The sequence below is a fragment of the Pinus tabuliformis genome, chromosome X (assembly GCF_031772625.1).
Source record: "Pinus tabuliformis cultivar Carrire ecotype Pingquan chromosome X, CPIR1, whole genome shotgun sequence".
Classification (NCBI taxonomy): Eukaryota; Viridiplantae; Streptophyta; class Pinopsida; order Pinales; family Pinaceae; genus Pinus; species Pinus tabuliformis.
Window position 1 is genome coordinate 1,474,535,355 of NC_142308.1, and position 6,817 is coordinate 1,474,542,171.

Consider the following 6,817-nt stretch of genomic DNA (forward strand, 5'->3'; position numbering starts at 1 on the left):
TTTGTTAACTTCTTCAAACGAAAACATTCCTTCGGCACTGTCTACCGAAGTAGACAATGGTGAATGACCTTTGTCAAACAAGTAACCTTGACAAAAGAATCCTATTCTAGAACAACCCCTCTTCCATCCACGGACGGGGTACGGACTAGTCATATTCTCTCGCGGAAATTCTACCTTATACCCAGGGTTTCCTCTGCCCGAAGCAGACCAGGATGCATGCCCCCTGGGTTCCAGTCCCATCTTTTCGAATCACTCGCACTCATCGGGAAGGAGGACTGGGGGTGGAGACATTTCTTGATTGAATAGACCATTCAGGGTTGGTATTTGACTATTTGCGATGCGTGATCCCGGAAATGAAAGTTGGTCTACGAGCTTGACCATCCTTCTTTCGTGTGGAAAACACATTACTCTAAAGAGTGAGGAGACTACAGCTCCCATGCAATATATATAGTCTCGTCCAAGGAGTAGGTTATAATCCAAGGGTCCTTGAACGACCATCACGTTCATTTGAACGGTCTTCCCTTTCAATGTAACAGGCACATTGGGGAGGATCCCTAATGGTCGACTGGTTCCTTTATCAAAACCTGAGAGATTTCTTATCTCAGGCAAAAGCGCCGGGGAACCCAGTGCTTTCCAAGCAATAGAGGAAAGGATACTCACAGATGCCCCTTCATCAATGATAGTTCCAGCCATTACCATTCTGTAAATTTGGACTATAATTCTGAATGGTATACTGGCTGGTAACCGGGGTCTGCCTAGTTGGTTCCAATCAAAGGACACAACCAGGTTGCTAGGTGGTGGGACCGAATACACGGCCGGATATGCCCCTGACGATGTTCCTTCCTGCGATAAAGGAATGGGCGCATTGCCCTGATGCTCATCAGAGTCGGTGTTGATGAAAAGAATCTGGATGGTGTCTGTTGGAAATAATACTGAGAGGGGGGGGGTGAATCAGTATTATCAGATCAATAAAACTTTTCAAATTTCATGCTCAGAAACATATACGCGACTTCAGTTAAGTGAACCCGCGTGTACACGCGACTGTGTCTAAAGAAACTAGCGTATATTCAGAGATCTTATGATTCAGTTAGCTTATCTTCAGTAAATGCATCAGAACATTATTAACCATATTAACAGTAAACAGGTGCAGTATAACAGAACAGATCATCACACATAAGGCACACACATGAACACCATGATATAAGGTGGAAACCCAATGTGGGTGAAAACCACCTGCTGCAATTTGTTTCTATCTTCCTTTAATAAGAAACTTCTTTTACAATGTACTGGTGTAGTCCTTTACCAGCACGCAGGCTACAACCTGCAGAGGGCTACAACCCTCATAGTTCTTGTACTAGCCGATCCATTTACTAGTACGTAGGTGCCAACCCTACAGAAGGCTACAACCTTCACTCGTTTTCCAGCTGCTCCTGGAAGGGAGCTACAACCCCCTTGGCTCTTGTACTGGCTGATATATTTACCAGTACGTAGGTGCCGGCCTACAATCTTCCCGGGACCACGTTTCATACATTTTCATACTGGATCCATGAAACAATCACCATTGTAGAACAACCTGCATCATCAATCTCTGAATCACCCAATACTGAATCACTGAAACCCTGTCAAGAACACAGACAACATAAAAACAACCAGATCCAACTCCATCTTCATACTTCACATTGTATACGCTACTTTGACGAACCCAACCTGCGTGTATACGCTCTTTTACCAAAGGCAAACCGCGTACAGATCTGTAAATTCAAACTTAAAACTCCGCAGCTATATCAGTCATCAAAACAGACCCAGATCATAACAATAAACATGCGTCAATAGATCTAGTCTATTCACAGTCAAACCATATGAAGATAATCATTCCAAGCCTTGAGATCTCGTTCCATCGTTCATCATCCTCCACATGAGTGAAACCTTGGTTTAGATCACCAACCCATAACCAGCATTTGGATCTCACACTTCCTCAGATCTTCATCACACACACACTACATATTTCTTTGCCTAATGATCTTCTCCTTATATAGCCTTAGGCCCTTTACAATACCACGGTCCAAAACCATAGTAACCCAATACCATCAGCTTCAAAACTAGGGATCAACACGTTCGTCGAGACATCAAGGTCCAAAACCATAGGCACAACTTCCAAGGAATAACCGCCGTGGACCAAAGATAAGTTTTCCACATACACGCGCTTTTACTGAAGCCAACCAGCGTGTACACGCGACTTGATATATAGAGAACCTGCGTATACGCGACTTGGTATATAGTGAACCTGCTTGTATACGCAACTTGGGCTTAACGAACCTGCGTGTATGAACTTTCTTGGCATGTTGTACTAAGATCTGTCCTCTGATTAAGTTGCCATCACCTGTACCAACCTCTGAGCACCTGTACCAACCTCTGAGTGAGTTGCCATCAAGGACAACACTTGAATCATAATGCCAACAATCTCCCCCTTTGGACTTGATGGCAACCACCACACCAAGTCACTCTCCCCCTTTGACATCAAGGGCAAAGGGCGGACCAAGATATTCTCTTCTTTGGTATAACTTCTGTTGTCCATACTCCCCCTGAGTACCTGCTGAAATCTCCAAATGTGCTCCCCCTTTGTGTATGCCAAAGTGTACCAATCTATCCATCCTGCTCTTGCTGAATTGTGTTGTTCATGCTCCCCTTGACTGTAGGCAAGATCTGCAAAAGATGTTCTTCAAGAAGAATAAAGACTTATACATTATAGAAGACCTTACTATCACCAAAAGACTTAATACATACATTCATCACCCAACCTAGTGGGGATATACCAATATTGACTCATCCACCTAATCATGTGGAGATACATTAAGAGTTTACTCATGATAATACATGAACATTACATCATTCATCCCAGGCATAGTGGGGAAACCAACATAGGCCGTTACATGACATTGACATCATAAAAGAGATACATGACATAGTGATGAAATATTTAGACCAAGACTTATGAAGGCCATCATGATCTGTACCATAAACATCAGCCTGCAATACCATTCCTTTGATCGAACAGCAAGATTTAGCTTCATAGACTTTATCAACAACTTCTAACCATAATGCCAACAATGCATTATTTGAAGTATATGCTCCCCCTGAGCAAGTATTAAAACATTTCCAGACATCCTCAGCGGACTGTAACTATTAACCAATAGAGCATATACTGGACTGGATCATATCAGACCTCTTTTCTAAGTTCTGTCCCCACTGCTTTTTCACAAACTGACATATACGCGACTTTGCAGTGTGAAACTCGCGTATATACACAACTATACTTCATGAAACTTGCGTATGAGAATTAGAACACTGAAGTTTTACACCTTCAGCTCCCCCTGAGTCTGTTAGGTCTATGCTGTGCTGAGTACCCTGTGCTGTGCCACATTTTTCTGACTGAACTTCCTTCTTCTTCCATATCTTCAAGCATGTTGATGATTTCTTCTTATCATGAGCTTTGTTCCTGCAATCCTTTGCTCTATGTCCAAACTTGTTACATGCATAGCATCTTACATGTTTCATATTCCTCCTATAGCAATCAGCAGCTTTGTGGCCAAACATATTGCAAGAAAAGCAATATCCATTAAAGTACCTTGAATGTAATGATCTTTCTGCATGATGGTCTTGAAACCTTCTTCTTCTACATATGGCTGCAACATGTCCAAGATTATAACATACATAACATTCAACATTATTCATGGGAGGAGTAAAAGATTTTCTTTGAGGAGCCTCTTTCCTTGTTTGTTGATGGAGTTGTCCTTTCATCTCCTTGATGAGCCTTTCAGACTTTGCATTAGAGTTTCTTGTCTTACTTTGTGAACCAGATTCACCTTCAATAGACTCATGAAAACCAAGTCCAGTTTTGATAGCAGGGGACCTTTGACTACTAAGAATATCATCCAAGACTTTAGAGCTATCTTGAAATCGTAAAAGCTTATCCTTTTCTTCTAATTTACTTTTCAAGATATTTACCTCAACTTGATGTTGTTCTTCTTTTTCCAGACATTGCTTCTTCAAGGTCTCTTCAGCTTTCCTTCCTTCATCCAACTGATGCCTTAGTTCGAGGATCTCGTTCTCTTGCTCTTTATTCAGCGCTAGCAGCATTTGTCGAATTCTGAATTCACATTCCAACTGATCTTTTAATATGATGATTTCTTCTTTGAGGGCATTCTCCCTTTTGCTAGGTAGATCTATGGTTTCATCTGGTGCTTCATTTGCTTGTCCATCTTCAATCTGAGGTGATTCAGGATCTGAGTACTTGCTTCCACTCAATGATAGGTTGTCATTGTTCCTTTGAGCTGTCTTCTTCTTCTGACGTGCTTTCTTCCCCATTGCTCTACGAATCTCCTTCAAGCAATCAAGCTTCTCTGAAGGACCTGCTCTGATCCCAATTGTTGGAAATAATACTGAGAGGGGGGGGGGGGGGTGAATCAGTATTATCAGATCAATAAAACTTTTCAAATTTCATGCTCAGAAACATATACGCGACTTAAGTTAAGTGAACCCGCGTGTACACGCGACTGTGTCTAAAGAAACTAGCGTATATTCAGAGATCTTATGATTCAGTTAGCTTATCTTCAGTAAATGCATCAGAACATTATTAACCATATTAACAGTAAACAGGTGCAGTATAACAGAACAGATCATCACACATAAGGCACACACATGAACACCATGATATAAGGTGGAAACCCAATGTGGGTGAAAACCACCTGCTGCAATTTGTTTCTATCTTCCTTTAATAAGAAACTTCTTTTACAATGTACTGGTGCAGTCCTTTACCAGCACGCAGGCTACAACCTGCAGAGGGCTACAACCCTCATAGTTCTTGTACTAGCCGATCCATTTACTAGTACGTAGGTGCCAACCCTACAGAAGGCTACAACCTTCACTCGTTTTCCAGCTGCTCCTGGAAGGGAGCTACAACCCCCTTGGCTCTTGTACTGGCTGATATATTTACCAGTACGTAGGTGCCGGCCTACAATCTTCTCGGGACCACGTTTCATACATTTTCATACTGGATCCATGAAACAATCACCATTGTAGAACAACCTGCATCATCAATCTCTGAATCACCCAATACTGAATCACTGAAACCCTGTCAAGAACACAGACAACATAACAACAACCAGATCCAACTCCATCTTCATACTTCACATTGTATACGCTACTTTGACGAACCCAACCTGCGTGTATACGCTCTTTTACCAAAGGCAACCCGCGTACAGATCTGTAAATTCAAACTTAAAACTCCGCAGCTATATCAGTCATCAAAACAGACCCAGATCATAACAATAAACATGCGTCAATAGATCTAGTCTATTCACAGTCAAACCATATGAAGATAATCATTCCAAGCCTTGAGATCTCGTTCCATCGTTCATCATCCTCCACATGAGTGAAACCTTGGTTCAGATCACCAACCCATAACCAGCATTTGGATCTCACACTTCCTCAGATCTTCATCACTCACACACTACATATTTCTTTGCCTAATGATCTTCTCCTTATATAGCCTTAGGCCCTTCACAATACCACGGTCCAAAACCATAGTAACCCAATACCATCAGCTTCAAAACTAGGGATCAACACGTTCGTCGAGACATCAAGGTCCAAAACCATAGGCACAACTTCCAAGGAATAACCGCCGTGGACCAAAGATAAGTTTTCCACATACACGCGCTTTTACTGAAGCCAACCAGCGTGTACACGCGACTTGATATATAGAGAACCTGCGTATACGCGACTTGGTATATAGTGAACCTGCTTGTATACGCGACTTGGGCTTAACGAACCTGCGTGTATGAACTTTCTTGGCATGTTGTACTAAGATCTGTCCTCTGATTAAGTTGCCATCACCTGTACCAACCTCTGAGCACCTGTACCAACCTCTGAGTGAGTTGCCATCAAGGACAACACTTGAATCATAATGCCAACAGTGTCATCCTTATTCTCTTCAGTGAGGGTGTCTTTTGAAGATGAATCTTCATTGACGGTGTCATTTGAAGATGAAACCTCTGAAGGCAGAACCGGGTCAACTGCCGTTTCGACCTTTGGACTTTCGTCCGGTCTGGATTCAGTAGGTTCATTTTCAATGACTGATGCTTCAGCTGACCACTTGAGCGGGCTAGCTGTATTTTCAACCAACGAAGGACTTGGCACGAGTTTTTTGTATCCAGGAGGAAGTCTCAACGGTGAAACCGGGCGATCTTCCAAAACTCTCTTCGCTTCGCCTAAGAAGGGACAACGGTGGATGGCGTGATCGCCTTCACACAGTCTGCAGGGGGATCTTGCTCCCCCTCTTTGTCTTGAACCTTCACTTTCGCTGGTTGACGGTAAGCATTCAACATGGCTATCAGAGGTTGACGCTCCCGAATTGTGCAAACGAGGGGACCAGTCCCTTAGTATCCGGGGAATACAGGGACAATCTCTATGGAAGTGGTCTCCTCTACATATGACACATGGCGATTTAGGCCCGGTCTGTGCTGTGTGTGGATTTTTGTCAGATGTCTTTTGCTTGCCCCCAGTCGCCTTAGGCTCCTTCTTCTTCTTCTCTCTCTTCTTCTTCTCCTTCTTCTCCATGGGAGCTTGGCTTTTGCCGGCTCTACCTTGCGAAGACGAAGGATTGGAGGAAGAGTTATAGGAAGTAGAAGGCTGGTGGGCAGCTCTAGACTGATCTAACTGTTGACTCGACTGTTCAGGAACCATGGTGTTCTGAACTACATTGGTTGAGAATAGCCAAATTGGCAGGCCAATTGTCAGTCCTGGAAGCGACAATGTGGCC